Genomic DNA, 12,588 nt, shown 5'->3' on the forward strand with positions numbered 1-12,588 from the left:
TTTCCTTTTAGTATCAATTCAGAGACCTTCTTAACATAGGTTTTTAACTTCTTACTCTGTTTGTGAGCTAAAAATATCCACTCTAAGATATAATCTTCTCTCTGCATAAGAATTCCTGTAGGAGAATGAGTAGAAAGAAGGTGAGATAACTAAGATGCAGGCCATCTTTGGATAAATATGATCTAGATGTGTATCCTGCAATTTTCTTTCTACCAAGGCTAACTCCTTCTTAGCCTCAGGTGTCAGTTTCCTTGGGCTATTTAAATCTTTATCGCCTTGTAAGGTTTGAAACAAATTACTTAGCTCTTGAGTGGCCAAGCCAATTACTGGCCACAGGCAGTTGATATCTCCAAGTAGCTTCTGAAAATCATTAAGGGTCCTTAACTGGTTTCTTCTGATTTGTACCTTTTGTGGATTAACCCTTTGTAGACTTATTTTATACCCTAGATAATTAATAGAATCCCCTCTTTGTATTTTTTCAGGGGTATTAGCAATCCTCAGCAAGGCAAGGTTTTCTTTACTTCATCAAACATTCTTTCCATGATATTAATATCTGTGTCAGCCAACAAAATATCATCCATATAATGATAAATAATGGATTTTGGAAATTGTTTGTGAATCATCTGCAATGGTTGTTGTACAAAGTATTGACACAAGGTAGGATTATTTACCATTCCTTGTGGTAAGACTTTCCAATGATATCTTTTTACTGGACAACCTCTATTAAAGGTAGGTACTGAGAAAGCAAACCTTTCCTTATCACATTCATATAGAGGAACCGTGAAGAAACAATCTTTCAGATCAATCACTATGATAGGCCATTCCTTAGGCAATAAGGAAGGCAATGGGATGTAGTTGCCTGCAACTACGAGTAACCAGGTTCTCCTGAGAGGAAGCCTGGGAATTAAGGGGAATGGAGGGCAAGAGAAATGTGGGGCCAAGACAAAGTATTCTGATCAAGGCCTGAAGTTTAATAATTTGCTTTCACATATAAAGGGGAAGCCCCGCCCCCCAGAGTCTCTTCTCAATTCAGCCCAGGGGCTGGGTAAGGAGATGGCAGTCTGGAAGGTATCAAAGCTAGCTCAGCAGGCAATCCATTCTTTTTAGCTCAAGTAGCAGGCTCCAAGATGCTAAGGCTGGTAATGCAATGCACCTCAGGTCCTACTGTTGTTTGGTCTATTGTGATAAAAAGGCTCACAGACCTGCTCAGGCCTGGGGGAAGGGCACAGTTCCTCCCCTTAATTTTTTAAGATCATAGTGCTAATACCTGGACAGGGCATAATATTTCATCTCATCTAGGGTCTCGAGTGGCAGGGCAACCATGCCTGGCTTAGGTCGGCATTTATATTACTCCTATATTACCCGTCATTGAGGAAATCATACATAGCATATTGATGTATACCTCTGCCTTAGGTTTATAGGAGCTAAAAATTACTCCTATAATTACCCGTCATTGAGGAAAACATACATAGCATAATGATGTATGCCTCTGTCTTAGGTTTATAGGAGCTCAAAACACTTTTACCCGTCATTGACTAACCGGCCATCATTGGCACACTCTTTGGACCAAGACCACATTCAGACCAAAGGACTTGTGGGCATGCACTAGATGCAGTTCTTCACAGTGATGTGTAACTGCCAGGATGAATAGCTGAGTTTGCTGAGAGCAATCCTGTGTGAGGGCAAATAATCTGCTTAAAATATAAGATTCAAAGGTTAAAAGCAACATGATTATCCAAGCAATGTAGAAAATAATGTTGGAAGTGGAAGTGTTTCAGTATCTAATCCAACTGCTAATTAGCAGGGATCAGACACAAGTCCAGCCACCAGATGGGTAGCTTAGTAAAAATTACTTATGCTCCAGTAAGAGTGGAGACTATATACCAAGTTAAAAAAGCTGGTTGATAAAATTTTGAGCCATCTTCATAATTAGAATGATAATTATTAAGCTCAAGATTTGTGTCCACTTGAGGACCAGTCTTTCAGGCAGCCATTAGGCTCCATTCTTTTTTTTTTTTTCTAAAAAAATGTAGACTGACCCATGACCCCAAATTTAAATAGGATCAGGACCACACCAAGTATTGTTAAGGGGTCTCTCCACAAGACTCTGGCAAATGAGTTGGAAGTAAATGGATGCCAGTGGCAATCCACTGCAGACTGACATTTAGCATCAGTTTGCAGAAAATTTAAAACAAGACAAAAGCAAGGTGTGCTTTTGGTGACTGTGGGGTATAATTCCCCCCTTTCTAGTTTTAAAAATGCCAATTTATTAGAATTATTTGTAAAACTAGGGAAGAAGCACCATTAGCTGATTTCACCACATTTAGAGAGTTATGAAGATATTATTTTAAAGTTTCATAACCTCTCTTTTACAATTCTTTGTCCTTGAGGATAAGGAAATATCAGTAATATTAAATTGTCAACAAACATCTCAAATGTTTGACTGTAGCCAAATAACTGTAATAGTCAGTTCCATTATCTATCTTAATCTGTTATGGAACAAAAAGCACAGGAAAATAATATAAGCAATAACTAATTATATTTTTAGTTGCTTCTCTTGTTAAAGTAGTTGCAACAAGAAAGCTTAAAAGGCATCAAGTCACATGTACATATTTTAATTTTTTAATAAAAAATGAGTAACATCTATTTGCCAAAATTGATTACGTATAAGTCCTCAAAGCTTAACACCATTATGAAAAAAATTGAAGATGTTGAGAACAAGTTTTCACAATTTAACTTGCACACTTTTTAGAAATGTCAGATTATTGTCTTAAGCTATTACTCTTTTGATGTTGAAAAGAATAAGATTGTATGGCCAATTATTTTTGAAAGGCCTATAATATGTCTAGTATATAAGTCTGTACTGGCATTGCCCTGGGGTTCAGGCAATCCAATGAGCTTTTAAATGTCTTCTAAAGTTAAGAAACAGTACACGTTTCATAAATTAAGCTGTACATTTATAAATAAAATTTGAGAATTAGCTATATCTAAAAAAGAAACAATTTTAAACAATTATAAATCATGAGCCATATACTGGCTATGAGTATATAAATTGAAAGCCTGATGTTTTAGGATTTTAAACAGTGGCTACAACACATAATTTAATTGTGGTGAAGCAGGGGAAACTCAAGAAAATAAACATGTGATTTAATTACATATACTGTCTTTTCAATAGACGAGGCATCTGTAAATATAGCAAACATCGTTTCTATGGGCTGCATGCATAGTAAACTTTAGGAAATATAAAGGCATGCATAGAGAAAACTTATAACAAATGATTATCAAATTTGCCTAAAAAGTTTGTCATGTAATAGGCCAAATATCATTATTTTTCAATAACCAATTTAATTGCTATTTGGAATAAGGAATAAACCTTTTATCCAAAATGATTTTAGGATTTTATCATATAATCTTGTATTAACACAATAATAATTTTATAATAGGATGTTCAAACTTTACTTGTAGATGAAGAAAGATAGATCCACATTAATGGTTTCTTTTGTCAAAGGGCTGCTGTGGGCATATGAGTAATAATAACTCAAACAGCTAACAATTTTTATAGTCTATATAATTTATCTGTTGATAACTAACAGCTTACTCTATTTTCAGCAAAGCTATCTCTTCTTTATAGTTAATTGTCAAAGGGAAGTAGGACTTGCATCCCTTTGAAAATATCAAACAGAGGTTTAAATCCTCCTATAATAAGCTTAAGATGAGGTTTTAGCCAATTAATATCTCTTAACAAATTTTAAAATCATTAAATGGAAATCAATTCAAAAGCAAACCATTTTCTTTTTGCATGTACACCTACAAGCCAGAAGAGGGCGCTAGATCCCATCACAAATGGTTGTGAGCCACCATGTGGTTACTGGGAATTCAGTTCTTATATTTTTTATTATAAGTCTAGCCTTTAATGCCTGAGCCATCTCTCTAGCCCCAACTATCTTTTATTTGGAATTTTCTGTGTCACAATCTGTTTAGGATATAACTGAAGTCTCAAATATTGAAAAGATACTGCCTTTGAATCTTTTTTGGAGAAACAAGTATTCCAAAAATTTTTTAAAGCTCATTATATTGGAGCAAAGGCTTGCAGAAAAACTTCTTTAGAGAAAACCGCTAATTAAGTATCACCCAATAAATAATATACACTAAAAATTTAGACTCAATTTTTTGTATTAAAGCAACAAATATATAATATATATAATATATATATATATATATATATATATATATATATTAATATTAAAGCAATTAACCATTCTTTGAAGCAATCATTTCTAACAATATCGCTTTATGGGCTCTTAAAAATTATGAATAAATTTACTGAATGTAAACCTCCCACCTTTACCAGCAATGTAAAGGGATGGTATAAAAACATCTTTTAGATCTATAATAATTCTGCAAGCATTTACTGAAATGGCAGCTGGAGTAGGCAAGTCAGGCTGTATAAATCTTAAGTTTGAACTTTGTTTTGGATTAATTTAATAACCAATCTTTTTTAGCTGAGTGAGAATATAAGATAAAAGCCAAAATTATCTTCTAATACTTGTTACATATATTAAAGAAACCAAAAGCATCTCATTTTAAACAACTTTGGAAGGAAGCTGACTCAAAGGAACAAAAATAAATTGAACAATATTTTTGTCAGCAGGTATAGTTATAACTCATGAAGGGAAGTAGGCATAATTTTAATGTTTCCAGCATAATTATAACTCTTGGCCCACAGACTGTTGTAAAGTCTTTGGGTCTTAGATTTATCCCTCCTCCCACAAGAAGCAAGGAAGACAAAAGACAAATTCTGGTAAACACATTTCTAGGACCTGGTCATGAAGGCCAAGGACAAAAGGAATGCTTGGCCCCTGAGTTTCTACAGAGCTCAGTCTGCATTGTCTTAATTCAAATGTAAATGCTCTTAATCTCCAATCTGTTTACTTTTTTTTTGTTTGTTTTTTGTTTTTTTTTTTTTTTGTTTTTTCGAGACAGGGTTTCTCTGTGTAGTCCTGGCTGTCCTGGAACTCACTCTGTAGACCAGGCTAGCCTCGAACTCAGAAATCCGCCTGCCTCTGCCTCCCAAGTGCTGGGATTAAAGGCGTGCGCCACCACCGCCCTGCTTCCAGTCTGTTTTCTGAGGCCTGGCCTTTTTGTAGGCCTGAACTGAACAATTTTTTTAAACTTTACATTTAAACTTTAAAAGATACGTGTTGTATCTTTTTTTTTTTTTTCTATTTTGAGAGAAAATAAGTAAGCTTGAGAGTTTCAAAAAAATCTTAAACTTACGATTGAACTACCAACTGTAGCCAATGGGATATTGGCAGTTTAACTATGTTTTAAAGCCTCTTTTGTAACATTAGAGTATAACCATAATTTTGAGAAATAAAACCAATTTTTAACGATGTAAGCAATCTATTTTCTCTAATCAACACCAAGTAGATTACCTTTATGTTCCAAAGTTTTGCTGCCAGTTTTTATATATGAATGCATGATAGTGCAGCTTTTAATATCTCACTAAAGAGACATTGTTTTAAAACCTTATCTTTATACATCTGGTATCTGAATGACTCTAACTCTGAGTTACCAATCTTAAGCCAACTTTTGTTACCAAGGTTGTAAATTTTTTAATCATACCCAATAACTTATAGGCCAATAATTTATAACCAAGACATGTAGAACATATTTATAACTTAAAACCAATTAGAAACAAAAATGAAGTGACAACACATCTTATATATTTAGACCAAACAAAATTTCTTACTTTTTCTAGGTGTAATTTCAAGATAAAAGCACCTTGTCACAGAGATTTTTCTAGGACAAACCACTCTTAGCTTCCTTATTGAATCCAAAAAACCTGCTGGTACCTTTAAAAGAAGCTTATACCAACAATCAACTTTGGAAATGCTTTTCCAGCTCAGCTTGACTCTTGGCTACAGGTGTTAAGCAAACTTATCAGCCGCTGCTCTGCATATTAAAATTGCCTTTGAAAACCAAGTTAAACTAGACCAAGGGTTGGATCAAGGAATTTTAATGATCTTTTGAACATTAATCATAGAACATAATACATAGACCACCAATCATTCACACAATGGGACACGTGGACAAAAAAACACAATGAGACATGTGGACATTGGTGCGCCAAGGGACAAACAAAGAAGGTAGAATTATGGATAGTACCCAGTGCTCTGCCCTTTTTTGTTTTTCAAATTCTTTTAAACCCTGTTCCTCTCTTCTAAGTCCGCCTCTCTTGGGCTTGCCAAATACTCTCCTATCCTCAACTCACTGTCACCTCCCTAGCTGAGTTAGCATTGGGTCAATGCTCACTCAATTCTAGACCCGTGTCCACCTTACACGCACTTCCTGTAAACACAGCCATAACTTAGCTAGCATCAATGCTGTTCCTTGTTTACCTAGTGCTCCAGATACTTTACTTTTTCTTCCATTTTCCTTGGAGCTCCACCAAGACAGTGCTTCCTCTGCTGGTCTTCTCTTCTCAGGTTCCCTGGGTGGGCACCATTCTGTAGTTGCTTGCAACTACGAGTAACCTCGTTCTCCTGAGAGGAAGCCTGGGAATTAATGGGAATGGAGGGCAAGAGAAATGTGGGGCCAAGACAAAGTATTCTGATCAAGACCTGAAGTTTAATAATTTGCTTTCACATATAAAGGGGAAGCCCCTCCCCCCCCCAGTCTCTTCTCGGTTCAGCCCAGGGGCTGGGTAAGGAGATAGTAGTCCAGAAGATATCAAGGCTAGCTCAGCAGGCAGTCCATTCTTCTTAGCTCAGGTAGCAGGCTCCAAGATGCCAAGGCTGGTAATGCAATGCATCTCAGGTCCTACTGTCATTTGGTCTATTGTGGTAAAAAGGCTCGCAGGCCTGCTCAGGCCTTGGGGAAGGCCACAATGGGATACCAGGCTGCCAAAAAACCCATAGGTTGAATAATCTTATTAATTGCTCTGAGATCTGTCAACATCCTTCATTTGCCAGATTTCTTTTTAATGACAAATACTGGAGAATTCCAAGGACTGGTAGACTCTTCTATATGCTGAGCCTCCAGCTGCTTCTGAACTAGCTCTTCTATTACCTGTAATTTTTCTTTTATCATAGACCACTGCTCAATCTAAATGGGTTGATCAGTCAACCACCTTAATGGTAAGGCTGTTGGTGTCTTGGCAGCAATGGCTCCTTAGGGTAGAGTTAAATTGTCGGCCTCTGCCATATCTTGTTTATGGACAGCTTAGACAGTCTGTGACTGCCTTTGATAACGTTTCCTAACTACTTTTAAATTTTTATTAGGAGCCTGATATGTTTCATGACTAGACACTGACACTGAGGGGATATTAATTTGGGTTTTCCACTGTTGTAATAGATCTCTTCCCCATAAGTTAATAGCTATATCAGCCACATATGGCCTCAGTTTTCCTACCTGACCTTCTTGTCCCATACATTTAAGCCATCTGGTGCTTTGTTTTATTTTGGATAAAGTCCCAAGTCCTTAATACTGGATGTCTACTTCTTGAAGTGGCCAACTTTCAGGCCAAAAATTTGGAGAGATAACAGTGACATCTGCTCCAGTGTCAACCATCCCTTCAATCTCAGTATTAGTCACTAGTATTCTTAGTTTTGGTCTTTGATCCTTTATAGAAGTTTGCCAAAATATTTCCTTTTGGCTCCCTGTGAGGCCTTCTGAATTGTCTATAAAACTTTCTTCAGCCTTATCTAGTCTCAGAACATCTGTTTTTGAAGCAGTGACTTTTAATTGTACTGAGGAAGAGAACTCTTCCTGCCTGGCATTAGGGCCTGTGAGAGGACCCCCTGGAAGATTTTTGGCAGGGTATTCCCCCATTTGTCTGTTCTTGCTCTACATTCCCTAGTCAGATGTTGCCTTTGCCACATCTTTGATATATTCCAAAAGTCCTAGGCTCCCACTATGTATTACTTTTGTTTTTCCTGCAATCATTTCTGAGATGACTTCATTTACCACAATTAAAACATTTGAAATCTTGGAGTCATCTCTAGGTGTCTAGTGGCAGCTTTTCCTATTACCGTCATATCAGATCTATTTTGTCGTGCTATCTCCCTCACCTCATCTCTCCACCATGCAACCCATTGTAAATTTGTGGCAGGTTCTAGTATTGATCTTGCCATATCTTTCCAGTCTTGGGGGATTATTCTATTTTTAATAGCCCAAGAAGTCAGAATTTGTTTTATAAATCGCGAGTGCATTCCAAAATTAGTGACACTTTCCTTAAATTTTCTCAGATCTAACACATCCATGGGTTGCCATTCAAATTCCTCATAACCCTATGGATAAACAACATCTGGAGGTCTTTGTTGTATATTAACCAGATAGACTAAAGTATGTTTTCTACTAACCCTTGATTGATTTTTCTCTAGTTTCTTCTGTCTCTACTTGAGTATTTTTCTTAACTGAAATTTTAAATTCCTCCCTTAAGGACTGTGTCCACACTTCATAGTTCTCCTTTTGTCACTCTTCCTGTTCCTCGAGTTCCTGTAGTCTCTGTTCAATGTTTTGCCTCAACATTTTGAATTTTTCCTTATATTGTAACTCTGATAGTTTGCTGTCCATTTTATTTTGATTGATTAATTTTATAAGGTTATTCTCCAATTCTTGCTTTTTTCCTCATTATTTTCTCTTTGCTGCTCAGTCTGATCTGTGAGCTGCTGTATCCTCTGTTCTATCATCTTTACAAGCTCCTGTCTCCCACCTTCATTTTCATCTTTCTGTCTACTATTCTGATCTATAATTTCTTATGTCTTCAATTCTATTGTTTCCTCTAAGCTTTGTTGCCAAGTCATAAGCTTCTCTTTCTGATGTTCATGCTGCTCTATAATTTCCTGTATCTTCTGTTCTAAGCCCTGCTTCCATAATCTTAACTTCTCTTTATGTTGTAATTATAATATTGCAGCATCTGCCTTATTTTGATTTGCTAACTTTAGTAAATTATCTTCTAGACTTTGTTTCCATATTTTATCTCTATCTCCTTGCTGTTGCTTATTTTGACCAATAAAATCCTGTACCTTTAGTTCTAGTGTTACTTGTAATCTCTTTTCTAAGGCAAGGAATTTTTTAACTAGGGCCCTGTCTTTTTAGAAGACATAGTATATCAAGAGAATAAATATTGCAATACTGATAAATAATAAGGTGTCTATGTTCCCTAAGTTGATTTCTGTCAAACCATTCAAAATATCATCACATAAAGCCCAAAAGATATTTATTGTTTTTGTCATCTTTATGTATAAAAAGATTATGTGTCTTTTTTATATCAAAGAATCACCTGGTCCGGAGCCATCAGTTCACTCTTTCTGTCTGAAAATGACCTCGTAGACAGTTGTTTTCTAGGATCACCTATCCCTGCTTGCAGTTTTTACAGGGCACTGAGCAAGCCCAGCTACAGGCTCAGTGCTGCTCTTGACCCTAGCCATAGCTCTCTGTCTGGGGGTTGGGAGAAGAAGCCTCTCTGTGGTTCTTTGTATTTCCTCAGACCCACTCAGCTTTCAATACATGGTGGTGCAGCCTAGAAGGCTGCCCGAGCCTTATTCAGAGGTTGGGGGGCAATGAACTTTTATCTTAGGTTAGTTGAGTCCTAAGTAATAAGTTGGGCGCCAATTTGTTGTGGTAAATCTCCAACCCAAATAAGTCAAAATAATAACAACTCAATATTTATGATTATAAACTTCAAGCCTAGATTCGGCAGATTTACCATTCCACTACTCTGTTCCCCAGCTATGAGATCCCTTACAACTTGCAGTTTTTCTAGGCCACATTCTTCTCCTCTGTTGTCCTTCCACTTCTGGCTCCTCCATTGCTTCTGAAGCCTCTCTCCTGTCAACTTCCTCTTCTGACTCCTCCTCTTCCAACTCCTCCTCTTCCAACTCCTCCCATAAGCCTTTTTCTCTACTTCTCCTTCTACTGCCCAATCACTGGCTCTAACCTTTATTTTACAAAGTCAATTGGACAGAAGGTTCCCAACATTGATTCCTCCTCGGCATCCCCTCCTAGAAGTGTAACTACCATCAAAAAAAGAGGCTGGGGCTACCCAAAATACCAAGCAGCTTACTGAGAGAGATACAAATACTCAGAAATTGGTGGACATAGGTTGGGGACTCCTATGGAAGAGTTATGTAAAAGATTGAAGGCCTTCAAGGAGATGGCAACCCCACAGGAAGACCAACAGTATCAAATATCCTAGACACCTGGGAGCTCCCAGAGATTGAGCCACCAATCAAAGAACATACACACAGGCTAGTCCAAAGCCCTTACACATATGTAACAGAGGGATGCCATATCTGGCCTCAGTGGGCTAATCCTGCAATGACTTGAGACATTATGGTGGGAGAATACAGGGTCAGTGTCCTCTCAGACTTGAAGGTGAGGGGAGATGAGGGAATGAACTCTTCAAAGGGGAACCAGGAAGGGGCAAAATTAATCAGTTAATTCATTAATAAAAACCCCAAACAACAAAATGTACAAATATGAAAGGCTTGAGATAAAGTGATCAAAAGAAACCCTGGAATGGATAGGGAGTAAAGACTTGATTATAAAAATAATTAATATCTTTGTCAGATATACAGACAGTCACATGGTGAAGGCTCTGACAGGAGAGATACACAGATGAGGGTCCTGAAGAAAGGAAATGGTCACATGACAGAGTATGGGTCACTTCAAATACTTTTCTGAGGTTGGGAGAGGTTTAACAGTACAAGCCAGTGTGTGAGCCAAAATTACATTGTAAGTTTAATTACTGTGCCTAAGAGATCCATAAACCAAAAGTGCCTCTAACCTGTAATCCCCTTGCCCAAGGACAGATAGTTATTGAAATGCTGGAGGCTATTGTTTATATAAGATAACAAGCCACATGTTCTTACTTTCCTAAACTAGTTTATTTGATCCAACTTCACCACAGGTGATTCATATAGGCAGGAAATATGTCAGGATTATGCTTTTCCCTGATTGGACCTGGTAAGAAGTATATAGCCTTATGGATATGCCTTTATTAGCCTTAGCAAAATGTGACTCATTTCCAATTTTTTTCTGGGAACCTCAGAATGGTTCTAGCCAGAGTCATTCATACTGGCCAGTATTCAATTAAAGCTTGTTTCAAATTTGGCTCAAAATTTTGGTAGCATTTGTATTTTAGGTAAGTGCAATTAAGACCAGGCCCTCTGATTCTCAGGCAAGAGTCAAAGATAGGATAAGGAGCAAGGTATTCAGCCACCAGTACTCTCCTTGATACACACACACTTTCCATATGAGAAATACTGGCCTGAGAAGTCTGTTAGTGCTCAAAGACAATGCCACAGTAGGGTGCTTGCATGTATCTGTGAAAGGGCCAAAGACAGATTCTAATATTTTATTCTTAAAAAGTGAACCCCCTCCAATAAAAATAAGCTAATCAAAGGTAAAGGGCTATTAGAACTGGAGAAGAATTCCCATTTTAATGAAATAATCATAAACATCTATTTCAGAAAGGTGATTTCTAACCAAGAAATCCACCTCAGGTTTCTGTCATTATACTAGACTGAAGAAACCCTTTGAGGTTTGGGAGAATCTAACCTAAGACCCTATGCATGTTAGCCCAACTAATAAGCTACTGACCTACATCTCCAGCCACCAAGATTTTGTTTTCCCAGAATATATGTGTTGTTGTTGTGGGCATTGTACTAGCCTTTGAAACAACATTGAAGAAAAAACAATAGCTATTGTGTGACTGTTTTTCCTAAACACATAATGCAGCCATCCTATCTGTATTGTAAAAGATTACCATAGCAACTAACTGAGCAGAACAGTACAGTAGTAGATAGACTGTGGTAATGGAGTTATGGAGAACCACTAGTACAAGGAGAAAAGGTACATCACAAGAGCCTCACTTGAGAAACTAGTCCTTCCTTCTTTTACACTCTGCCCTCCATCTTCAAGTGATCTGGGGATAGAATATGGTCCTCCCTCCCAGAGTTCTTCACCCAATCCTCTTTCCCCTTTGGCTCTGAGAGAGTGCTCCCCCACTGTCTTATTAAGTGTTTTGCTGCTGTGAACAGACACCATGACCAAGACAACTGTTATAAGGAGATTTAACTGGGGCTGGCTTACAGGTTCAAAGGTTCAGTCCATTATCATTAAGGCAGGAGGATGACAACATTCAGGCAGTCATGGTGTAGGAGGAGCTGAGAGTTCTACATCTTCATCTGAAGGCTACTAGAAGACTGACTTCCATGGAGCTAGGATGAGGGTGTTAAAGCCCATATCCACAGTGACACACCTATTCCAACAAGGCCATACCTTCTAATAGAGCCCTTCCTTTGGCCAGGATATTCAAATTATCACAGAAGATGTAGGAGTTTAATTGAAAAGGGAGTCCTAGGTATAGCTATCTAGAGGTTGTTAGCTATAATGGGGTACGCCCTTGCAGTTCATTTAAATAAGCTCTTAATTGAACTCTGTAGAAAAGTTCAGTGAACTCATAGGTTCACCAAGGTGAAAACTGATGGAATTACCTCTTTGGTTGTCCCTGGGTATCTTATCAGGGTGGAAGAGATGGCTATTCACATTCTTCTAGGAAAAGTCACACAACTAAAGCCA

Source organism: Arvicanthis niloticus, chromosome 15 (genome assembly GCF_011762505.2).
Source record: "Arvicanthis niloticus isolate mArvNil1 chromosome 15, mArvNil1.pat.X, whole genome shotgun sequence".
NCBI lineage: Eukaryota > Metazoa > Chordata > Mammalia > Rodentia > Muridae > Arvicanthis > Arvicanthis niloticus.